The sequence below is a fragment of the Schistocerca nitens genome, chromosome 5 (assembly GCF_023898315.1).
Source record: "Schistocerca nitens isolate TAMUIC-IGC-003100 chromosome 5, iqSchNite1.1, whole genome shotgun sequence".
NCBI lineage: Eukaryota > Metazoa > Arthropoda > Insecta > Orthoptera > Acrididae > Schistocerca > Schistocerca nitens.
The window spans coordinates 122,830,319-122,854,888 of NC_064618.1; positions in this window are offsets into that span (position 1 = coordinate 122,830,319).

A 24,570-nucleotide genomic window follows, 5' to 3' on the forward strand; every position below is an offset into this window, starting at 1 on the left:
AAAGATCGGCTAGTAAAATAATTGTGGACATCAATCACCGGTTCCTAGCCAATTCTTCATCACTAAACTTTGAAAAAACACACTACATGCAGTTCAGAACTTGTAAGGGGTGTCCCACGAGTATATGCCTAACATCCGATGTCAAGCAGATAGAAGAAGTGGACAGTGTTAAATTATTGGGATAACAGGGGGGGGGGGGGGGTTGTTTTGGGGAAGGAGACCAGACAGCAAGGTCATCGGTCTCATCTGATAAGGGAAGGACGGGGAAGGAAGTCGGCCGTGCCCTTTCAAAGGAACCATCCCAGCATTTGCCTGGAGCGATTTAGGGAAATCTCGGAAAACTTAAATCAGGATGGCCGGACGCGGGATTGAACCGTCGTCCTCCAGAATGCGAGTCCAGTGGGATAACAGGTTGACAATAAATTCAACTGGGAGGAGAACACCACAGAACTGCTGAAACATCTTAACAAATCTCTATTTGCAATGCGAATTGTGTCAGCCACAGGGGATATAAAAATGAAAAAGTTGGAATAATATGCTTACTCTCATTCCATAATATCATATGGGATTATTTTTTGGGGTAATTCTTCAAGCCAAACTAAAGTTTTCCGGGCACAAAAACGTGCAGTAAGAGTTATGTGTGATGTGAACTGAAGAACATCTTGCAGAAGCCTGTTTAGGGAAGCGGGGATACTAACTACTGCTTCCCAATATATTTATTCCTTAATGAAATTTGTCATTAAGAATATAAAGAATATATAACTTTTTCAAACCAACAGCTCAATTCATCGAATCAATACTAGAGATAAGAATAATCTTCACAAAGATTGAAAGTCACTTACTCTTGTAAAAAAAGGTGTTCAAGGTTCAGGAACACACATTTTCAGTAACTTGCCAGCAGCCATAAAAAGCTTAACAGCCAATGAAATTCAGTTTAAGAGAAGACTAAAGGATTTATTGATGGCCAATTCCTACTACTTCATTAATAAATTTTTAAATAGTACCAACTGTATAACTTCTGCATAATTTCAGTGCAGTAATGTGTTTATTGTGAATAAGTGTGTGTGTGTGTGTGTGTGTGTGTCTAAGTACAATCTAACTTGTGCACTATTTCAGTGCAGCAATGTGTTAATTGTAAATATGTATTATAGTAGTTCCATTACATGTTTATTACCTTATAAACAAAAATATCTTTTTTATTTTAAATTCAGTGCATTAGTGGTTAGTAAATCATTCTTTCATATAGTGTTCATTACAAAAAAATTACGATCATTCCACTTAGGACCTGTGGACTGGTACATTATCTTATTTGTTTTAGTTTTAAATATTTGTCATGTATTATTGTTTTTCTGACATCCTGGAGGACCCCTCACTACGGATCAATTGGAATGAAAGTGAATCTAATCTAATCTAATCTTCTCCAGCAGGGAGGTCTCTGACGGTCGAGGCTCAAATCGTCTCATTGCTTTCTGTCTTCTGTGGCGTAGCAAGTTGGAGCAGAGAGTCCTGTCTAGTGGGACTTCGTCACTTTGAGCTGTGACGTCAGCTACTGAGTTGAGACCGATGGGGATTTGTGGCCGTCAACGTCTGGCAAGCCTTCTGGTGGGCTAATCAGTAGGGCCTGGGAGCAGATCGTATTCCGTCATCATGTGGCCGAGCCACTGCTGCCACACGCGTCTGTTTCTTTGTCAGACATCCATGGTGCCATTGTCTGTCTCTCTCTCTCTGTCTCTATCTGTCTCTCTCTCTTCCGACGGAAGATCACAATATTTCTCTGCGCATCTTCTCGTACTCTCAGCATAGCTGGTAGACGCCTACCCTGGGTGCATAGGTGTCCGGGCAGGGCCTCAGTTGACGCAGATGAGGCGGAGCGCGAACGCAAGAAGGTTGACTTCACTGCTACTCACCCGACACGCCACCAACTGCACACCAAGTGCTGACCGAAACACTCCACGGCGGTACACTACTGCCAACTTTGTCCACGCTGCTGCCTGAAGGCCGAAGCAACAAATGTTTTATATTGTAATACTCTTTCAATTACGTCCCTGGGCGTCAGACAGGCATCTAACTCTACACACATCTCTTGGGTGGTCAGCCATCGGCCTTGTTCTGACCTCTACCCGACCTTGTTGCACCACCGTCCGTATTGCCCTTCCCAAGCACGTCAGAATACACTGGTAGTCAACTCATCATACTGCATGATGTTCCGTGATTCCTATCTTCAGAGGCGAACTCAATTAAGTAATGGATATAGTGCTTACTAAAGCAATTAATTAGGGACAGGAGAAAGCGTTTATCGACGACGTGTCACCAGTACGGCTGTGCCAGTGTCAAGTGTTTCGATCTCTTCGCAGCATAGTAGGTACGCCGTGAGACTGCCAACTAAGAAATAAAGTATTTTCAAAAAGTTCTTAAAAGTCCCAGTAGCCCAGGAGCCGTAAGTATGCCTTGATAAATTATTTGCTCCTTCGTAAAAATTTTAGTTAATAATACGTAGTTCATGAAAATATTGTGTACTTGTGACTATAGCCTGTTAACGCAGTCAATCACTAATAGTCTTTAAATTATTGACTATAGAAATTACAATAGAGTCACAAATGCAAATACGCTTCTCGGGTTTGGCACCGGATCGTATTGTGTAACTCGCACAATATTTCATTGATGCAACTGCTGGACATCATCAGGTGGTGGTGGCTGCTGTTGTCAACGCTGCAAGGCGCGACTGATGAGTGTCGCTTTCAGTTGGTAACAGCAGATGATAGGGTTCGAGTGAGGTGCAGACCTCACGAAGATATGGACCCAAGATGTCAACAATATAATGATGTGGGCTGTGCATACATGGAATAAACTGGCTCCTCGGTCCATGTGAAGCAATCACTGACTGGAAATCGTTATGTGTGGCTACTTGGAGAACATTTTCAACCATTCATGAAATTCATTTTTGCAGAAAACTACGAAATTTTTATGGATGATAGTGGGCCTATTCATAGTTGTTTGCGATTGATTTTAAGAGCATTCTGGACAATTCAAGTGAATGATTCGTCCACCCAGATGAGCCAACTTGAATCCCAATGAACCTTTATGAGATATTGTCCAAGAGTAAGTTCGTGCTCAAAATGCTGCACTGACAACTTTTTCGCAATTTTGGACAGCTATAGAGAAACCATGACACAATAATTTAATCCAACCAGGTCACCTGAGATGAGTCCCATGGAACATTTATGAGATATTTTCGAGGGGTCAGGTCGTGCACAAAATCCTGCACCGACAACATTTTCGCAGTTATGGTCTGCTGTACAGACATCGTGGCTCAATATATTTGCCGTGGACGCCTGATGATTTGTTGAGTTCATGCGACGTTGAGTTGCTGCACTAAGCCAAGCAAAAGGAGGTCTGAAACGATATTAGGAGGTACCCATGACTTTCATCAACTCAGTGTGTAACGTAAGGATCAACTACTTGCGGCTACTGGCCCTTGGCTATTAACGCAACAAGGATCTGTCGACTCCACTGGCGAGATGGGCACTGAGGGTTCACGCGTATAAGCCACAGACGTACACTACATCTGACGCAAGCATAAGACTGCTGCCTGCCTTTTAAGGACTCCCCTGGGAGATCAGAGTAGTGTGAATAATATCTCAGTCATCGCCATATATGGCGTTACTCCTGAAGAGAGGGAAGACCCAACACTGATGAAACTACAGGAGCACTGAAGAAAGAAGAAGTGACCAAACCAGTCTTCCAATTAATTAACGGGGTATTGTATCAGAGGATCTATGATCCAGTGGGGCAGAAATGGTTTCGCGTTATTCTAATTCATCTAGAACCAGCTATCCTCAAGAATTTCCACGACGCTCCAACTTTTCGTCCCCTGACGTTTGTAAAGACTGTGGACAGAACTAGATGCTGGTATCACGGACAGGTTTCCAGCAACCTGTTAGGCATCATGTGGCCCACTGTAAGGAATTCAAACGACGGAAGCGCATGCCACGAACACATCTGAGACACTGGGGCATTTGGTAACAACCCACCCAACAGTACCCCCACTCAAATAAACCTGAATCTACCTCTTTTGGAGGATCACGAAAATGACAAACAGGAATTGATGAGTAATAGGCTGCAATGTTTTCTTCCGCAGTTATAGATCTGAAGTTCTGAAAACTGAGAGGTTTGTTCTAGAAGATATTCTGAAGCAAGAAGCATCCCATGGGATGACCTCTGATCAGGAAAAGTTCTCCTGTCGAGACTACACTACTGCCCACTAAAATTGCTACACCAAGAGGAAATGCAGATGATGAACAGGTATTCATTGGACAAATATATTATACTCGAACTGACATGTGATTACATTTTCACACAATTTGGGTGCAAAGATCCTCAGAAATCAGTATCCAGACAACCACCTCTGGCCGTAGTAGCGGCCTTGATACGCCTGGGCATTGAGTCAAACAGAGCTTGGATGGCGTGTACAGGTACAGCTGCCCATGCAGCTTCAACACGATACCACAGTTCATCAAGAGTAGTGACTAGCGTATTGTGACGAACCAATTGCTCGACCACCATTGACCAGACGTTTTCAATTGGTGAGAGATCTGGAGAATGTGCTGGCCAGGGCAACAGTCGAAGATTTTCTGTATCCAGAAACGTCCGTACAGGACCTGCAACATGCGGTCGTGCATTATCCTGCTGAAATGTAGGGTTTCGCAGGGATCGAATGAAGGGTAGAGCCACGGGTCGTAACACATCTGCAATGTAACGTCCAATGTTCAAAGTGCCGTCAATGCGAACAAGAGGAGACCGAGACGTGTAACCAATGGCACACCATACCATCACGCTGGGTGATACGCCAGTATGGCGATGACGAATAAATGCTTCCAATGTGCGTTCACCGCGACGTCGCCAAATACGGATGCGACTATCATGATGCTGTAAACAGAACCTGGATTCATCCGAAAAAATGACGTTTTGTCATTCGTGCACCCAGGTCCGTCGTTGAGTACACCATCGCAGGCGCTTCTGTCTGTGGTGCAGCGTCAAGGGTAACCGTAGCCAAGGTCTCCGAGCTGATGGTCCATGCTGCTGCAAACGTAGTTGAACTGTTCGTGCAGATGGGTGTTGTCTTGCAAACGTCCCCATCTGTTGACTCAGGGACCGAGATGTGGCTGCACGATCCACCACAGCCATGTGGATAAGATGCCTATTATCTCGACTGCTAGTGATACGAGGCCGTTGGAATCCAGCATGGCGTTCCGTATTACCCTCCTGGACCCACCGTTCCATATTCTGCTAACAGTCATTGGATCTCGACCAACGCGAGCAGAAATGTCGCTATACGATTAACTGCAATCGGGATAGGGTACAATTCGACGTTTATCAAAGTCGGGAACGTGATGGTACGCATTTCTCCTCCTTACACGAGGCATCGGAACAACGTTTCATCAGGCAACGCCGGTCAACAGCTGTTTATGTATGAGAAATTGGTTGGAAACTTCCCTCATGTCAGCAATTTGTAGGTGTCGCCACCGGCGCGAACCTTGTCTAAATGCTCTGAAAAGCTAATCATTTGCATATGACAGCATCTTCTTCCTGTAGGTTCGTCGTAGCACTTCATCCTCGTGGTGTAGCAATTTTAATGGCCAGTAGTGTAGTACTGACCGATTTCCAAGTTGTGACGTCCCCCACGGGACGACAGCTTCCTAGCAACCACAGAAAGCTTTAATAAGAAGTTAGTAGAGATGCTCATGACGTACATTGACGAGGTGAGGAGCGTTGGGATACAATAGCGCCTGTCGTAACATTCGCATACAACACAGCGAACAAGACATCACGGGATTCACAACACAATTTCTGCTCCACAACTGCGAGATCGAAACAACAATGTGTATACAGCTTACATTTCAGCTGTACTACCCTCAGTATGACTACGTGAAACAGCTGACCGTCAGGTGCGACCAAGCGAGGCAGATGGTTCACATATGGATCAGGATGGCCAGTGTAAGGAAGGATAGTACAAAAATGCAAAACACCAGGCACTGAGATACAGCGTGGGGTACTTGCTATGGAACTTGGGGTTCTTACATGTATTTTCCTACACCTCATAAGATCGACGCAATAAAAATATGACTCTGAGCACTATGGGACTTAACATGTATGGTCATCAGTCCCCTAGAACTTATAACTACTTAAAACTAACTAACCTAAGGACATCACACAACACCCAGTCATCACGAGGCTCGACGCAATAATCTTGACTCATGTGTAACAGTTTTCTGGATTTATTTGAATTATTTTTCGAGTCAGCAGATTATTTCCTTCCCTTCTCCACGGAATTTGCGAGCTCATTTTTCATCAGTTCTGTTAACTATACAGATTTTACATTCCGACTTCCACTAATCTCCATTTGCTGTGAGAGTTAACAACTACATTTGTTAATTAAGTACTGGGTCCCCTGTGGAATATTTTTATTATACTCGTAAACTATGATCAAAGTAGAACCACCCTCAATTTCAATATATAGGTGAAACTCATTATTCCATTCGCTTCCATTAATTTAATAAAGGACCTAGTAACGACTCACTGGTCAGGACCATTACTTTTCATATTGTTTGTGTTGTACACATTTTATCACAGCAGATCTGCGTTGGAGGGGGCTGACCTACATATCGAGAGGGTTCACCCATTACAGATCAGGGGCGCTGTTGATTTTTGCCATAGCCCCTATTCATACACATGCGAATATGTGCACTTTCGTTCGTGTTTACTCTTACTGTCATAATACAGTGATTAAGAAGTAAACGTTGCTAAACAATAAAGTTTGGGTATTATCTGATGAACTTAGTCAATGAGGGCAAAATTAAATTTTCTGAGACGCGCATCACAAAGGATATGCTTTTCGTGTAGTCGTCTTTTTAAATTATTTCAGAATATAACCTGTCTTATCATTTCTGTCTTTCGAACGAGAGAGCGATAGACCCGCCTGGGTAGCCGAGAGCGCTAACGCGCTGCTTCCTGGACTCGGGTAGGCGCGCCGGCCCCGGATCGAATCCTCCCGGCGGACTAACGACGGAGGTGACGGCCAGCCTGGATGTGGTTTTTAGGCGGTTTTCCACTTCCCGCTAGGTGAATACCAGGCTGGTCCCCACGTTCCGCCTCAGTTCCACGCGTCGCAGAGATTTGAAACACATCCGCACTATTTCACGATTTACACTAGATGCAGACAGTTGGGGTCCACTGATTCCGTCTGGGGGGTATGGGGTGGCGGCAGCAAGGGCATCCGGCCATTCCTAAAACTAACATTGCCAAATCCGTTGTAACCAAGCCGACCCTGCGGTGGCTGTGGAATTATGGCGTAAGCGAAGGAAAGAAAGAAAGAACGAGAGAGCAATAGGCTGAGATCAGCACTGTAACAGATATCGCCGACCGCAAGGAGAGCACTTAATAACGTTCAATAGGATTACTACACAAGAAAAACCATCCTGCAGTGCTACCCGTTTCCCTGGATTTTAAGCTATCGTGATCATGTATGCTAATGAAAACTAATCAGAATGTAAATCGTCATTTCAAAGATTGTATATTGCAAGGAAGTAAAGTTGATGCAATGAGAATAGAACCAAATATATGGCAACTGGGAAGTAGAAGGTGTGGTTAAGCAAAACAAATACCGTTACCAGCATAATTAGGCAAAGGGTATTTCATGTAAATGAATAGCAAATAAAGGAAACCAAATACTGAATTTAACTTCAATTTCAATTTGAAAGCTCTATTAAAGAAGCCGTACTATGCTGCTTTCAGTTTGAGTGTAGGGGCAAGAAAACACTTCACACTAATATATACTGGTTGCTTTAGTTTGTAAAGAACACTATTTGATATGTCACGGGCATGAACCTTCACTGCTGATAAACAATTATTTTGAATTACTTATCAAGCTGTTACTTTCAGTAACTTGAACACAGAACTTGATCACTGCTTGCTGATAGTCATTTGTAATACACAAGGTATGAGTAGTGCATAGGGTTCGAAATTTCTTACAGCTTAAACAAGTTGCTGCAATTAATAATTGTAAAAAGTACAAATGTTTCAGAAATATATACTGAACTTTACGTAAACTTTCAGTTATTTTACTGATAGAATGACTACAGCATAGGCGGATCCTAAAACTGTTCTGCTTCTTGACTCGCATTTTGAACAATGCTTTCAACATAAAACAACAGCAACCAATACGCGTCGGTATAAATACACAAAATCACTACGAAAAAACCTTTCATACAAGTAGAAATGTTGTAGTCTTTTAAACTATATGACGTAATATTGATTTGGTAATTACTGTTTGTAAAGTAATGTTGTATCCTAATAAATGGTTTTTTAATTGTTCTTGAAAGTTTACCTGAACAATTGTCCACCATGTATTGAAATTGTCATTTTTAACCATCATGGGGAAGAGTAGACATACAAGAATACTTGCTAAATCTAATCTTCTGCTGCACTAAAATTCAAACTTCTTTTAGTTATTGCAAATATTTAGCATGTCGTACTGACTTTCTTTTCGAAACTCTTAATCCGTTTGGGAAATGAACTGGACACTATGAAGGTCAGTGGATTAGGTTAAATAAAAGGTCATGACACAAGAACTTAATATAAATCGCTATAGTTTAAACACTTCGAAAAACACAGATCTATGTTATGATGTGCACAGCTAAACTCTACATTGCCTTAAGGTGGAGGCATAGAGGACGTCCTGTTACGATATAACAATCCTTTCTGATGCAATCATGGCTTTTCACGTAATTTATCTGTACTATTGTATGAGGTTGTAGTTCAATGTTGTCACCAAATACGATATACAGGACATAAAATCCCGTCTGAGGCCTGCGATCATTTTTTATGTTAATAATAGGCAACCAGTGCTGTACAATCGCAATAAAGTCATGAGATCTTCAATTGAGTCTTTTATTAGAACATGTTACGCGTTTCGGGATTACACTCATCTTCAGACACCACAAACTTCAACTCCTTCCTAACCAACCAGGCGTACAGCCTTGACAACTCAAAGAAAGTGTCGAATAACATATGACTGCGACACAAGTAGTCTTGAAGCAGAGCGTATAGTTACCAAATACCTCTAAAACTTCTTATATAGGGGGAAATGTTGTTATCAAAAATCTCGAAAAGTTCTTGACCGATTTACTTCAAACTTTGACGATACCCTAATAAACCCTCGGACATATTTTTTAGTATGTCACGTATACACAAACAAATCAGCGAGAACATTATGACCAGCGACCTACTATCGACATAAACACGTGCAGGCGATAGCAGCGTCACCTGGCGAGGAATTACTGTTAGTCAACCACATGCACGGTGCATGCAGTGCCGTGTGTAGAACGGGGAAGACGTGAGATCTATCTGAGTCCGACCGAGGGCAGATCGTGACGGCCCAGAGGCTCGCACGAGCACTTCGGAAACTGCACGACTCGTCGAGTGTTCGACGTGTGCTGTGATGAGTGCTTTCAACACGTGGCAAACTCAAGGTGAAACCAATTTCAGAGTTCGTGGTGTTGATCAATTAGTCAAAAACAGTCTTGATCGCATTATACCGCCAACCGGTTTCAACCCAACGTAGGGGTCATCTTCCGGGCGTTTACACCATGGGCCGACTGCTGGTGGTGTCACACCCGTCTACATAACGGCTGCCGTTATGTAGACAGGAGTGACACCACCAGCAGTCGCCCAATGGTGTAAACTTCAAGAAGATGACCCCTACGTCGGGTTGAAACCGGTTGGCGGTATAATAATAACAAATGCGATTAAGACTGTTTTTTAATAATAGATTAATCATACTAATCGTTGCTCTATCTCCACAACCATGTTGTTGTTGGTGATGGGCAGCCAACCCTCATTACAGATATCGGACGTTGTAGAGTGGGCAGATTGGTAAAACAAGAGGCAGCAAACTGTGGCGAAACTAGCATCAGCCTTCCGTGTTGGCCAGAGTACAAGTGTGTCTGAGCGCATAGTCCACCGAACACTCAAAAAGATGGGCCTCCGCAGCCGAAGACACATTCATATGACGTTGGTAATACCACGACATCGGCAACTACGACAGAAGTTGGCACGCGACCATCGGCAGTAGACGTTTACACAGTGGCAGTGCGTCGCATGGTCTGATGAATCCCAATACCTTCTTCACTATGCCGATGGGATGGCCGAATCCGTCGTCTTGAAGGGGAAGAGCTGTTTGACACCAATACTACTTTACGGAGACAAACTAGCGGCGGATCCATTGTGCGTTGGGGACCATTCTCGTGGACATACGTGGATCCAGTGGAACTCGTGCAACGCACCGTGACGGTCAAGGAGTATCGTACACTGATTGCAGACTACACACACCCCTTCATGACGATCATGTTTCCCGACTTCAGTGGCATTTTCCAATATACTCCACGTCACAAGGCCAGGAATGTGATGGGTGGTTCGAGGAACGCAGTGGCGAGTTTCAGTTGATGTGCTGGGCCCTGATCTCTCCAGACTTGAACCAGATTTAACATATCTGGAATGTGTTTGAATGTGGCGTCAGAGTTCATCGCCCTCCTCCCCAGAATTTACGGGAAATTGTGTGGGCAGATGTGGTGTCAACTCCCTCTATCGATCTGCCAAGGCTTCATTGCTTTCGTGACACAACACGTCGTCACTGTTATCCATACAAAAAGTGACAATACTGGCTGTTAGGTAGGTAGTCGTAGTGTTATGGCTGATCAGTTGCCTTACATACGTAATATGGAAATGGGAAACTTTGTTAGCAAAAATTTCAAATCTGCTTGACCGATTTACTTCATATTTTTCCCCATTGCTCCAATATATATTTAGATGTACACATGCTATACGTTTATTTCAGTAAATTTTTTTTAAGTATATCATACATGTAATACACGTGGTGTCCCAAAAGGAATGACCCGATTTTAAACAGAATTATTTATTAGGAAGAAGGGCTTAACACCAACAAAAATTGCTCAGAAAATGCAGAAATTTATAAAAATCCATCATAAATGTTCAATATGTCCTCCATTGCCTGCACGGACGACATCTAGCCGCTAGCCGAATTCATCCCAAACTGAGCGTAAGGTGTCTCCTGTCACTGAAGCTACGGCAGCAGATATTCTGGCTTTTCGTTCATCAGCGTCACGACGTAAGGGAGGAACGTAAACACGTTGTTTAACGTATCCCCACAGGAAGAAATCACACGGTGTTATGTCAGGGGACCTAGGAGGCCAGGAGTGTAAAGCCTGGTCTCGCGCTCCTGTACGTTCTATCCAACGTTGAGGCACATTGGCGTTGAGGAAACTTCGCACGTTCTTGTGCCAGTGTGGTGGTGCTCCATCTTGCCTGAAGTCGATGAGGATGATAGGATGATCAATAGGACCGCACAACACCCAGTTCCTGGGCGGAGAAAATTCCGCGACCCAGCCGGGAATCGAAACCAGGCCCAGAGGATTGACATTCCGTCACGCTGACCATTCAGCTACCGGGGGCGGACGATTGTTAGTCAAAGTAGGGTCCATAAACCTTGCTTTGCGAAACAGTACAAGCAACACTCACTTTTGGTGAATCACATTCGTGTTCAATTGTTTCATGAGGATTTTCGAGCCCTCATATAGCACATTATGACGCTGAAGCTTACCGCTAAAATGGAAAGTTGCCTCATCGCTGAATATCAACCGTGACATAAAAGTGTTATCTTCCATGTCCTCTAGAATATCTTTGCTAAAGTCCACTCGCTTCACTTTGTCAGTATCTCGAAGAACTCGTACCAGTTGTAATCTAGACCATGCTGATTAGGCCTACACCTAGCGCTGTTTCACTTACCTATTGACATGTGTCTCAATATTATTACAAGTTAATATCGGGTCATTCTTTTTGGGACACCCTGTATAATGGAGAAAGTTCTTAACCGATTTAATACACGATTTTTACATGATACTCTAACAGATATTGCGAGGGACACAGGCTATTTTTTTTCAAGAGTAGGTACAGTTATTTTGTTAATATCGACTTCGAGAAAGTAAATTCATGCTGTGCTGCGAAAATTTGCAATTTCATTTTCTTTATCACTGTCAGTTTTAACTGCGATACAAGAGCATTTCAGCCATTAGACAAATCGCTTCTCCGATGTATATTCTTTCTATTTCTACATAATTTTTACATAAAAGTTGTATAGGTAACAATGTGCTGTTTTGTTTCATTCTCGTCGGTCGTAACAGGAAACAGGAAGGTTGTGTATATGGCTAACTTAGAAATCCTGCCAGGTCCCACAGTAAAACTCTGCAAAATGTTGTCTTTGAAGCTACAATCATATCCAGCCGGGGGAGTGGTCTCTCGTACCCTGAACGCCAATGGTCCCAAGCGATTTAGCCGTCCCTATAAGTACTTCAATCTCCAGTCGAATTTTCTTTTCCAGTAACAATTCACAAGGTTCAGGTTCATAGAGGGACGGACAGAGATGAAGAGAAATGGACATGAAGAGGGGGAACGACTAGTAGGATTGAGAGAGGGGGGAGGATTTGGTAAATAAAAAGTGGAGAGGTGGACGAAGAGAGGAGGAGGAGATAATGGACAAAGTTGGGGGGAGGGTGAAGATTAGGTTTTATACCCAATTTCAATCCACATTTAGGAACTGCGAAGTATTATCAAGTTCACTATTACTGTATATTTCTTCTTGGCGTCGGAAATGCGTATTTCGGAGTAGTCCAGTAAATACTGTGCTACAATGGGTAATAATCATTCACATCCGAAGGATATTAAATCCACCTAGAAACCCCTGCGTCACTAGTCTCTCGGGATGTTTACTCTTCGATGTCCAGCGCGTCCATCCTGCACAAAGATTTCTCGCGTTAATTCGTGCCACCTTTCCCATTCCAGCCTAAACCTTTCAGTAGCAGAGGGACTGACCTCCATCTGTTCTATTTCGTATAATCCTGTATTCCAAAGGCGTGAACCTGTTACATATAATAAAATTTAGTACATACACCACATGAAGTAAAATAGTTTTGGGTAAAACATTTTCAAAATATTTTCTAATTACATAATGTTTCGGACTGTGAAAAGTATTTACAAGTATCTCAAGTGAAAGAAGGACTACAGATGTTCCTACGTATTGAAGGCCAACGTCACACAGCTAATACAATATGCTGTCAGGTTGAAAACTATCGCTTCAGACCATGCTAATGACTAGATAATATTGTGGTCCGTCCTACATGGTTGTAATTTAGGACTCTCTTGAATTCTGAGGCGAATACAGAAATCCTTGGTGGATCCTTCCGCTGTATATCTGTCACATTCCGATGTCAAAGCACGGATTAATCTCCAAGCTATTGTCTAATGGGTAGCGTTTACTAAATCATCATCAACACCACAACCATTAATCAGTTATCATCCACTGTTTGGTAAAGGCCACTGCTTTACTTCCCACGGAACATTATGTTCTTCAGAGATTGTATGCGCGTATTTCCTGATGGAAGTTATTTACTTTTCATAGGTCGTCGTCGCAGCCACTTCGAACTCCGAAAAGACCTGCAGTGCAATAGCTATCCACTCGCCTAGCTGTATGTCCCACTCATTTAATTTAATTTTTAGTGCTGAGGAAATTACGTCTGTGCTCCTCACTTTTGCTCGTTTTTCTCTCTTGTAGTAATTCGCATCATGCATATATGTATCTTTCACAGATCAGCATGTACATATCCGCTTCTCACACAGTAACCCTTAGTTTTTAAAGGAGTCTGCAGGTTAAGTCCAGTATCACAGTCGTAAGCCAGAGCTTGGAATACAAATTCATGGTTTGAGGTACATAGGAAGCTTCGTTCTCAAAATTCAGTTTAGTTTATCAAATGCATAATAGGAAAATTTTGCTCTTCAGGTCACTCACTGTGCTGATCACCTTGTCTTGTCAGCAGTAATCATTTCTTGTAGCAACTGTATTCCACATTTGGGAAATCAGAAAGTAAGTGTGGAGCTTTCATTGAACGAAGGAAGATTTTAAGACGATGACAAGCAACCAATGTCCATTCTCATGGACACCGCAGATACAACACACTGGTTAGTAAGGTGTTAGGCAATGGGTTGTGTCATCTGAGTTTTCTAGATGATACATTTTTCATTAGCTAACGAAACATATTCCTTAGGAAAGTAGCATTTAGTATATGTTTTAAAAGTCTCTGCATGTGCAGTTTATTTTGTTTTAACTATGCTTCATTTTATAAAATCAGTACAGGTCCATAAGTCGTCAGGTGTATAACATGAGTATAAGGTCAATTTAAAAATAGTCTCACTTCCTATTTAACGCCAATGAAAATCAGGAGTTGGAGATGTTCGACAATGTTAATGATCAGATTCACGAAGACAAAGTAAAATGGACTGAAGGACTGGATGTAGGTGATGGTTGTTGGCTGCATATGGACACACTGTGATAAATAGGATCTGCACAGTGAAATAGATGACTGGAACTGGAGGTACGATGCCTTAGGGTAGTTTCATGTAAGAATGCAGAGGAATCAGAATACCATAATGAATAGCTTACTTAACATTAGCTGAAAATATGAAGTTCGTTAACATACAAGTAATCTTTCACACAGATAAGAACAACGCCGATTAACTTAAATACACAAATGGATCCGTGTTTAGCGTGGGTAAACCTCCCACAATTCATATTCAAAACATTGCTAAGGGTTCAATATACCGCGATTTAAACGATTATTACTTTGAACCAGCAGTTGAGGTCAAGATCAGTCCTGAACAGTTAATGTCCACAACATGCACTGAGAAAGTGTCCCTATCGAGTGACTTCTCGTGTATGCTTACTGTACAGTTACGTCAATAATGACAGTGTACATAGTACACCACGTCGATTTTGCTGGCAGCAGATGAGACTGTCAGTTGCTTCACGCTGGAACACAGTGTTCATTATGTATCCGTCAGATTCTTTGAGTAAGACTTAGTGCACATAAAGCTGCCTCATCGCACTTTTCATCTAAATACCATTAGAGGGATAAAATTTTGCTGATCTCAGCTCAGGTAACTGCAAAATTCTTAATATTAATTTTTATTGGTGTTCCAATCTCGTTGTCCATTTCAACATACGCTAGGACGATACATATTTAGCAGTGTCTTGTAGCACTTCAGTAAATGCATCTTATCGACAAGCATGGATGTCAGTATTATGGTGAAACATTTGCAGGATAAATATGTATATATTTCAGTGGAAAACATACCCAAGTTCTACAATCAAGAGTAGACTTCATACCATGGCGTAAATTTTTACCAGTCTGTGTTGACACATTAAATGTTGATATCAGTTTGTACCTAACTGTTCAGGTAGGGCAGTAGAACATTATTTATTTATGTGAAGCATATAATTAGCATTTACATATTTGCATGAAACTCAAATCCAAGAGTGAAATCATAACAGAGCACAACAGGAACAGTAAACAAGTTCAGATCAGACCAAAATATTTACTTAGAATTTTCAGAGTTGTAAATCAATGTTCAAAACCGACGTATATCTATTAACGGTATCATTCACATATCTTTAAGTGCTATTAATACAGATTCAAAAGTTCAGCTAAATATAATGGAAACAGTTGTATTACATAAAACAAATGATTAATAGTAAAGCATTTCGTTCATAGATCAAGCTCTGATCTCATTTTAGGCGCAAGGAAAGACAGATAAACCAAAAACTTTACGCAACTGAAATCTTAAGGGTATGAAAAGAGTTAGAATAAATTGTTTATACAGTAAAGGATATAGTTTTCTATGCAAATCTATCCACTTTTTAGGAATGCAAGTACAGTATATTTAAATAAGATAACATCAAAGTAATTTTACTAAACTGGAAAAGACAGTGGAAATTCCTTGTGCACATCATGACTCTGTACATAGACACTGCGGGATGGTACAGAAGGCAGTTCTCTATGTCGTAGTTTACATTCCACACAAGCTATACACCAACACCAAGAATGTATCTTTCATTTGGATCTGTGCTAGGTAACATTCACATACATACATTTCAGTTAGGCATTTTGAGACACAGCAGTGTGCAGTATTCAGTCAATCTCATGGGCGCAAATATTCTGGCGAATATTGTTTAGGCAATGCACTAGCCATCCATCTAAGTCATCCATAAAAAGTAAGTGTCCAACTGTAAACAGCACGGGCGAGGACTTCTCCCATCTTATATGAACTCCTTGTGTAAACATAGCTCTAACATTTTCTCCAGGAATCACTAATTAAGTTAACTACTAACATACAACTAAATATTTATGTAAACAGAAACATTTGTGAAATTCAAAGAGGATTAATCATGAGTGTGGATAGTTCTTAATTTCACAATCGGAACGGAAACCCTTTCTTTGTTGTTTCCAGGATCGGCTAACAAGTTGCTCGATTCCTAAGTAATCCCAATCATTTTATAAAAGACCTGTGTAAAGTAATTGCTATTTGTGATTCTTACGGTGGAGTAGATAAGATTTTCGATGTGTTTTCACAATTATAGAATCTTCTACCGGACATGTATGTACATGAACTAACCTTTTAGCATAATAAGTTTTCCTCAGATGTGCTTGTTCTTTAAGTGTCACTAAAACTTGTATTAATTTATCTTTCGAAGTGCATTCTTCCCTTTGGAAGTCATGGAAGAGGATCTGTCCACTTGTTCCTTTCCTTTACCTTCTAAAAACTTTAGCTTGCACTTACTTTAGAGTACAGAGTGGCAGACTGTTTATAATTTGCTCGAATATTTCACAACAGTCTATCCAACATGCCTGTTTGTTATATGTATTGTGAAATGCACATGTAGCTGTCAAACTCACATAACAATTACTTAGTTTTGAATACCTTACAAATCTTCTCCATTTTCTGATGGAGAAATCTGATGCATTGTCGGAATGTACATCAACAGGCTAGCGAATATTTGGTACGTAGGCAATTAGAATTCTTTTGAAAACAGACTTGCTGTGATAGACTTTTGTGGAATTCAATCTGATATATTTTGAAAAATATGTCATAAAATGTTATTAGGTACATGACACCATCACTAGCTGAAGACAGAGCTCTGGCTATATCAGAAGACATAGTTTGCAATTATTTGGTTGGTAGCTCAGCGTGTAGTTGCATATGATATTTGTTTGATGGTTCTGTTTTCTGACAAACCCTACAAGTTTTACAAGGTGTTCCACATGCCTCCACATGTTGGGGAAGTAACAGTAAAGATTTATATTTCTGAAACGCTTTTCTACGCCATAATGCCTCCATCCATGATGTGCAAACCAAAACAAAGCCTCCTGACAAATAATGCACATACATACACGACATGTGTCAGACTGTACACTTCGCCTATGGAAAACTACTTCATTATGTATTTTATAGTGGTGGGTTAACTGTACAGGAGGGGAGGGGGTCCTATGAAGTAATGAATTTTACATTTTTCTTCTGGTCAGCAGCCGGTAAATCTGCCATGTTCCTACACATGTGCAAGAAGTTCTGTCTGTTATTGCTGTCTTCCTTCAGTAACATTCTATAACCTGAGATTTTTTCTGCAAGTTCAGAAAACTCTAGTACATACTTAGGTGACCAAGACAAATCACCTGCCACTACATACTCGGTTCCACAGGCATGTACTGTTTCAAAACCGTATTCCTGTAAGAGTAATGCCCAATAACCTTGTGTGCATGAAGCGTTTTATACATCATAAGAAAACCAAAGTGATTGATCACAGAAAACGTGAAAAGGTTTACCAAAAATACAGTAATTGAACGTTTTAAAGGCCCAGACTGTGGACAGAGTTCCCAGTTCTGTTACAGAATAGTCATGTTGACATTTTGAAAGGGTATAGATAGCCAAGTCTATTACATGAACACCATATTTACCATTTTCTTAATTAAATTTAGTTATATATGCCACCAAACCTGAGAAAGAGGTATTAGCAATGTCTTCAGCTCCTTCCTAGTTCTTGTATTTTTAAAAACTGTTATTGCACTTATCTTATATGGATCCTGTAGAAGGAGTCACATGGCCATTAAGTTTGATTTAGTCTCTCCCAGACATTGATTTCTGGAGATCTGCTGTGACTCCTGCACTTAAAAAGTTTTGTGACGTCCTCTCTAATAAATCAATATACTTTTCCCAGGTAGGTATAGTTATGTGTAAGTTGTCTACATGTAAGGTTATCCTGTCCAGTATGTCAGTACCTAATACAGTGTCTGAAGCAGTAATAAAGACACCTGAACCTACATTCAGTCCAAAATGGAACACAATTAAGTGATATTTTATTCTTGCAAACATGAATGCTGAGTATTTTGTAGATTCTTCTGAGTGGCTCACCTACCAATATGAAGTACTACATCTACATCAACATCTACATTTATACTCCGCAAGCCACCCAACGGTGTGTGGCGGAGGGCACTTTACGTGCCACTGTCATTACCTCTATGCCCGTAGCTCGTGGTCGTGCGGTAGCGTTCTCGCTTCCCGCGCCCGGGTTCCCGGGTTCGATTCACGGCGGGGTCAGGGATTTTCTCTGCCTCGTGATGGCTGGGTGTTGTGTGATGTCCTTAGGTTAGTTATGTTTAAGTAGTTCTAAGTTCTAGGGGACTGATGACCATGGATGTTAAGTCCCATAGTGCTCAGAGCCATTTGAACCATTTGTCATTACCTCCCTTTCCTGTTCCAGTCGCGTATGGTTCGCGGGAAGAACGACTGTCTGAAAGCCTCCGTGCGCGCTCTAATCTCTCTAATTTTACATTCGTGATCTCCTCGGGAGGTATAAGTAGGGGGAAGCAATATATTCGATACCTCGTCCAGAAACGCACCCTCTCGAAACCTGGCGAGCAAGCTACACCGCGATGCAGAGCGCCTCTCTTGCAGAGTCTGCCACTTGAGTTTGTTAAACATCTCCGTAACGCTATCACGGTTACCATATAACCCTGTGACGAAACGCGCCGCTCTTCCTTGGATCTTCTCTATCTCCTCCGTCAACCCGATCTGGTACGGATCCCACACTCATGAGCAATACTCAAGTATAGGTCGAACGAGTGTTTTGTAAGCCATCTCCTTTGTTGATGGACTACATTTTCTAAGGACTCTCCCGATGAATCTCAACCTGGTACCCGCCTTACCAACAATTAATTTTATATGATCATTCCACTTCAAATCGTTCCGCACGCATACTCCCAGATATTTTACAGAAGTAACTGCTACCAGTGTTTGTTCCGCTATCATATAATCATACAATAAAGGATCCTTCTTTCTGTGTATTCGCAATACATTACATTTGTCTATGTTAAGGGTCAGTTGCCACTCCCTGCACCAAGTGCCTATCCGCTGCAGATCTTCCTGCATTTCGCTACAATTTTCTAATGCTGCAACTTCTCTGTATACTACAGCATCATCCGTGAAAAGCTGCATGGGACTTCCGACACTATCTACTAGGTCATTTATATATATTGTGAAAAGCAATGGTCCCATAACACTTCCCTGTGGCACGCCAGAGGTTACTTTAACGTCTGTAGACGTCTCTCCATTGATAACAACATGCTGTGTTCTGTTTGCTAAAAACTCTTCAATCCAGCCACACAGCTGGTCTGATATTCCGCAGGCTCTTACTTTGTTTGTCAGGCGACAGTGCGGAACTGTATCGAACGCCTTCCGGAAGTCAAGAAAATAGCCTGTATCTAATATTTTCTGTGTCTCATGAACAAATAAAGCGAGTTGGGTCTCACACGATCGCTGTTTCCGGAATCCATGTTGATTCCTACATAGTAGAATCTGGGTTTCCTAAAACGACGCGATATTCGGGCAAAAGACATGTTCTAAAATTCTACAACAGATCGACGTCAGAGATATAGGTCTATAGTTTTGCGCATCTGCTCGACGACCCTTCTTGAAGACTGGGACTACCTGTGCTCTTTTCCAATCAATTGGAACCTTCCGTTCCTCTAGAGACTTGCGGTACACGGCTGTTAGAAGGGGGGCAAGTTCTTTCACGTACTCTGTGTAGAATCGAATTGGTATCCCGTCAGGTCCTGTGGACTTTCCTCTGTTGAGTGATTTCAGTTGCTTTTCTATTCCTTGGACACTTATTTCGATGTCAGCCATTTTTTCGTTTGTGCGAGGATTTAGAGAAGGAACTGCAGTGCGGTCTTCCTCTGTGAAACATATTTGGGAAAAGGTGTTCAGTATTTCAGCTTTACGCGTGTCATCCTCTGTTTCAATGCCATCATCATCCCGGAGTGTCTGGATATGCTGTTTCGAGTCACTTACTGATTTAACGTAAGACGAGAACTTCCTAGGATTTTCTGTCAAGTCGGTACATAGAATTTTACTTTCGAATTCACTGAACGCTGCACGCATAGCCCTCCTTACGCAAACTTTGACATCGTTTAGCTTCTGTTTGTCTGAGAGGTTTTGGCTGCGTTTAAACTTAGAGTGAAGCTCTCTTTGCTTTCACAGTAGTTTCCTAACTTTGTTGTTGTACCACGGTGGGTTTTTCCCGTCCCTCACAGTTTTACTCGGCACGTACCTGTCTAAAACGCATTTTACGATTGCCTTGAACTTTTTCCATAAACACTCAACATTGTCAGTGTCGGAACAGAAATTTTCGTTTTGATCTGTTAGGTAGTCTGAAATCTGCCTTCTATTACTCTTGCTAAACAGATAAAACTTCCTCCCTTTTTTTACATTCCTACTAACTTCCATATTCAGGGATGCTGCAACGGCCTTATGATCACTGATTCCCTGTTCTGTACATACAGAGTTGAAAAGTTCGGGTCTGTTTGTTATCAGTAGGTCCAAGATGTTATCTCCACGAGTCGGTTCTCTGTTTAATTGCTCGAGGTAATTTTCGGATAGTGCACTCAGTATAATGTCACTCGATGCTCTGTCCCTACCACCCGTCCTAAACATCTGAGTGTCCCAGTCTATGTCCGGTAAATTGAAATCTCCACCTAAGACTATAACATGCTGAGAAAATTTATGTGAAATGTATTCCAAATTTTCTCTCAGTTGTTCTGCCACTAATGCTGCTTAGTCGGGAGGTCGGTAAAAGGAGCCAATTATTAACCTAGCTCGGTTGTTGAGTGTAACCTCCACCCATAATAATTCACAGGAACTATCCACTTCTATTTCACTACAGGATAAACTACTACTAACAGCGACGAACACTCCACCACCGGTTGCATGCAATCTATCCTTTCTAAACACCGTCTGTACCTTTGTAAAAATTTCGGCAGAATTTATCTCTGGCTTCAACCAGCTTTCTGTACCTATAACGATTTCGGCTTCGGTGCTTTCTATCAGCGCTTGAAGTTCCGGTACTTTACCAACACAGCTTCGACAGTTTACAATTACAATACTGATTGATGCTTGGTCCCCGCATGTCCTGACTTTGCCCTGCACCCGTTGAGGCTGTTGCCCTTTCTGTACTTGCCCAAGGCCATCTAACCTAAAAAACCGCCCAGCCCACGCCACACAACCCCTGCTACCCGTGCAGCCGCTTGTTGCGTGTAGTGGACTCCTGACCTATCCAGCGGAACCCGAAACCCCACCACCCTATGGCACAAGTCGAGGAATTTGCAGCCCACACGGTCGCAGAACCGTCTCAGCTTCTGATTCAGACCCTCCACTCGGCTCTCTACCAAAGGTCCGCAGTCAGTCCTGTCGATGATGCTGCAGATGGTGAGCTCTGCTTTCATCCCGCTAGCGAGACTGGCAGTCTTCACCAAATCAGATAGCCGCCGGAAGCCAGAGAGGATTTCCTCGGATCCATAGCGACACACATCATTGGTGCCGACATGAGCGACCACCTGCAGATGGGTGCACCCTGTACCCTTCATGGCATCCGGAAGGACTCCTTCCACATCTGGAATGACTCCCCCCGGTATGCACACGGAGTGCACATTGGCATTCTTCCCATCTCTTGCTGCCATATCCCTAAGGGGCCCCATTACGCGCCTGACGTTGGAGCTCCCAACTACCAGTCAGCCCACCCTCTGCGACCGCCCGGATCTTGCAGACTGAGGGGCAACCTCTGGAACAGGACAAGCAGCCATGTCAGGCTGAAGATCAGTATCAGCCTGAGACAGAGCCTGAAACCGGTTCGTCAGACAAACTGGAGAGGCCTTCCGTTCAGCCCTCCGGAATGTCTTTCGCCCCCTGCCACACCTTGAGACGACCTCCCACTCTACCACAGGTGAGGGTTCAGCCTCAATGCGGGCAGTATCCCGGGCAGCCACAGTCGTAGTCCGATCGGGGGATGCGTGGGACGAGCTGGCTGTCCCCGACAAACCCCCATCCGGAACCCCACAGTGATGCCCATTGGCAACAGCCTCAAGCTGTGTGACCGAAGCCAACACTGCCTGAAGCTGGGAGCGAAGGGATGCCAACTCAGCCTTCATCCGAACACAGCAGTTGCAGTCCCTATCCATGCTAAAAACTGTTGTGCAAAGAACGTCTGAACTAATCTACAGAGAGCGCAAACAAATCGACACAAAATTTAAACGGTTATTAAAATACGAGACTGCCTAGTAAATGCAGTAATGCTGCTACTTGCGCAATGCTGACACACTGCTCGGCGGCGGAAGGAGACTACGCGATTTTACACTATTCAGGTACTAAAACGCGATGCTACAACTCTCAAATACTATAATACGCCAGAAATTTATGAATTAGACAATGCAAGTACCAAAAACACGCAAAGAAATTAAGAATTAAACTATGTAGCAAATGAATGAGCTAGGAGTACACGACTTGCTGCTGCAGCTGCTTATCGAACGACGGCAGGGAGCACACTGACTGTGACCAACCGGCACTGGCCGTTCAAAACAAAAACAGAAGACAGACGACTACGCGAATTTACACTATTCAGGTACTAAAACGCGATGCTACAACTCTCAAATACTATAATACGCCAGAAATTTATGAATTAGACAAAGCAAGTACCAAAAACACGCAAAGAAATTAAGAATTCAACTATGTAGCAAATGAGTGAGCTAGGAGTATACGACTTGCTGCTGCAGCTGCTTATCCAACGACGGCAGGGAACACACTGACCACTGCCTGTAACGAACTTTACACCACAAAATTTTTGTAGTTGTTCATATAGTGTGAACCAGAACATTGATTTTATTAAGAGTACAAGGCAGACATTACCACTGGGCTTTTATCTGCTGCTAACAAAAAACTGCTTTAAGGTGGCAGTGATAGTTCTATAATCCTCCAATCTAACATCTATGGTATATCTTTGGTGCTGAACTTCTTTTTCTCCATGGGATAGAGTATGAATTATGGCAATAAACTTTGTGTGCCAGTTTTTCCATGCAGTATTGATAAATGTGATACTAAGCTCCTTATTAAATACTTCTACGTGTTTCAGTAACAAATCTTCTAGTCTGGTCTGCTATTAGTCGTTAATAGTTGAAGATAATACCACTTTCTCATTGGAGAGTTTTGTCTTTCTTCACTAAATTACGATGAGGAGGCTGGTAACTGATTTGTGCACATTTTGCCTCAATAAGCTTAACTCTGATGCCTTGCCAGTATTTACCGTGTTTGGCTTTCGTTTTTATCACATCTACAATAATATTTTCGCCATTGGCACTGATATAGTACCTGCTTTAGGTGAAGTTTATATTTGTTTTTCTATCCCTCAGAAATTATATGTAAAAGTGCATTCGACTATTAATCCATATACAAATAGGAATGGGCAGAGTATGGCTCTATTTCCTAAAATCACCTCAATCTGTGTCGGCTCTTGCACACCTCATGACTTTGCATGACTTTACACCATTCACCACAAAATGCCGTCTAGTTTTACAGTTGTTAAGTTGGCACCCTCGAAACCTCAACGATTTTACTAAAATAATCTCTCACACATCACATTCAATGTAGCACAAGTGTCAAAGACAGCTGCAGTGGGAACTTTTCCCACAATAGAATTAATAGTAACTCGAACTATATCTTTAAATTGCTCATGGCATATATATAGTCAGTACATAACTCTTCTCTGACGCTTGTCTTCGTCAGACCTCAACAGGTTCACTGAATTAAGTTCTTTGCACCATTCCATCCAATGATCATTTATAGAGGGCATAATGCTCATACATCTAGTTTGGTAAACTGGTCGTAGCTGAGTGGGTTTATTCTGTCACCTCAAAACAACATAGTTTTATACTGGACCACTTTGCTGGCGAGTAACATTTATATGTATCTAACTGAGGTTTCCCACATAGTGATCCCATCGATTATTATTGTTGTTGCTTTGCCACTGACCTACTACGCTAATGAAATATCGAGGATAGTACCTATCATCGGTTCTTCGTCTTTTTCTTAGAATTCGGAACACTCCAGTCAATAGGCTGACCATTATGCAGTGAAGGCGCTGCTGGCTGTGCCACAAAGTGAATGCAACGGTCTTTTGGTGTTCTGTAGTTATAGAACTGTGTGTGTGCAGTAGAGTGCACTGACCCATACAACTGTTAATATTATTGTTATCATTTACCTTAGAATCTTTGTGTATTAAATAAACAGTGT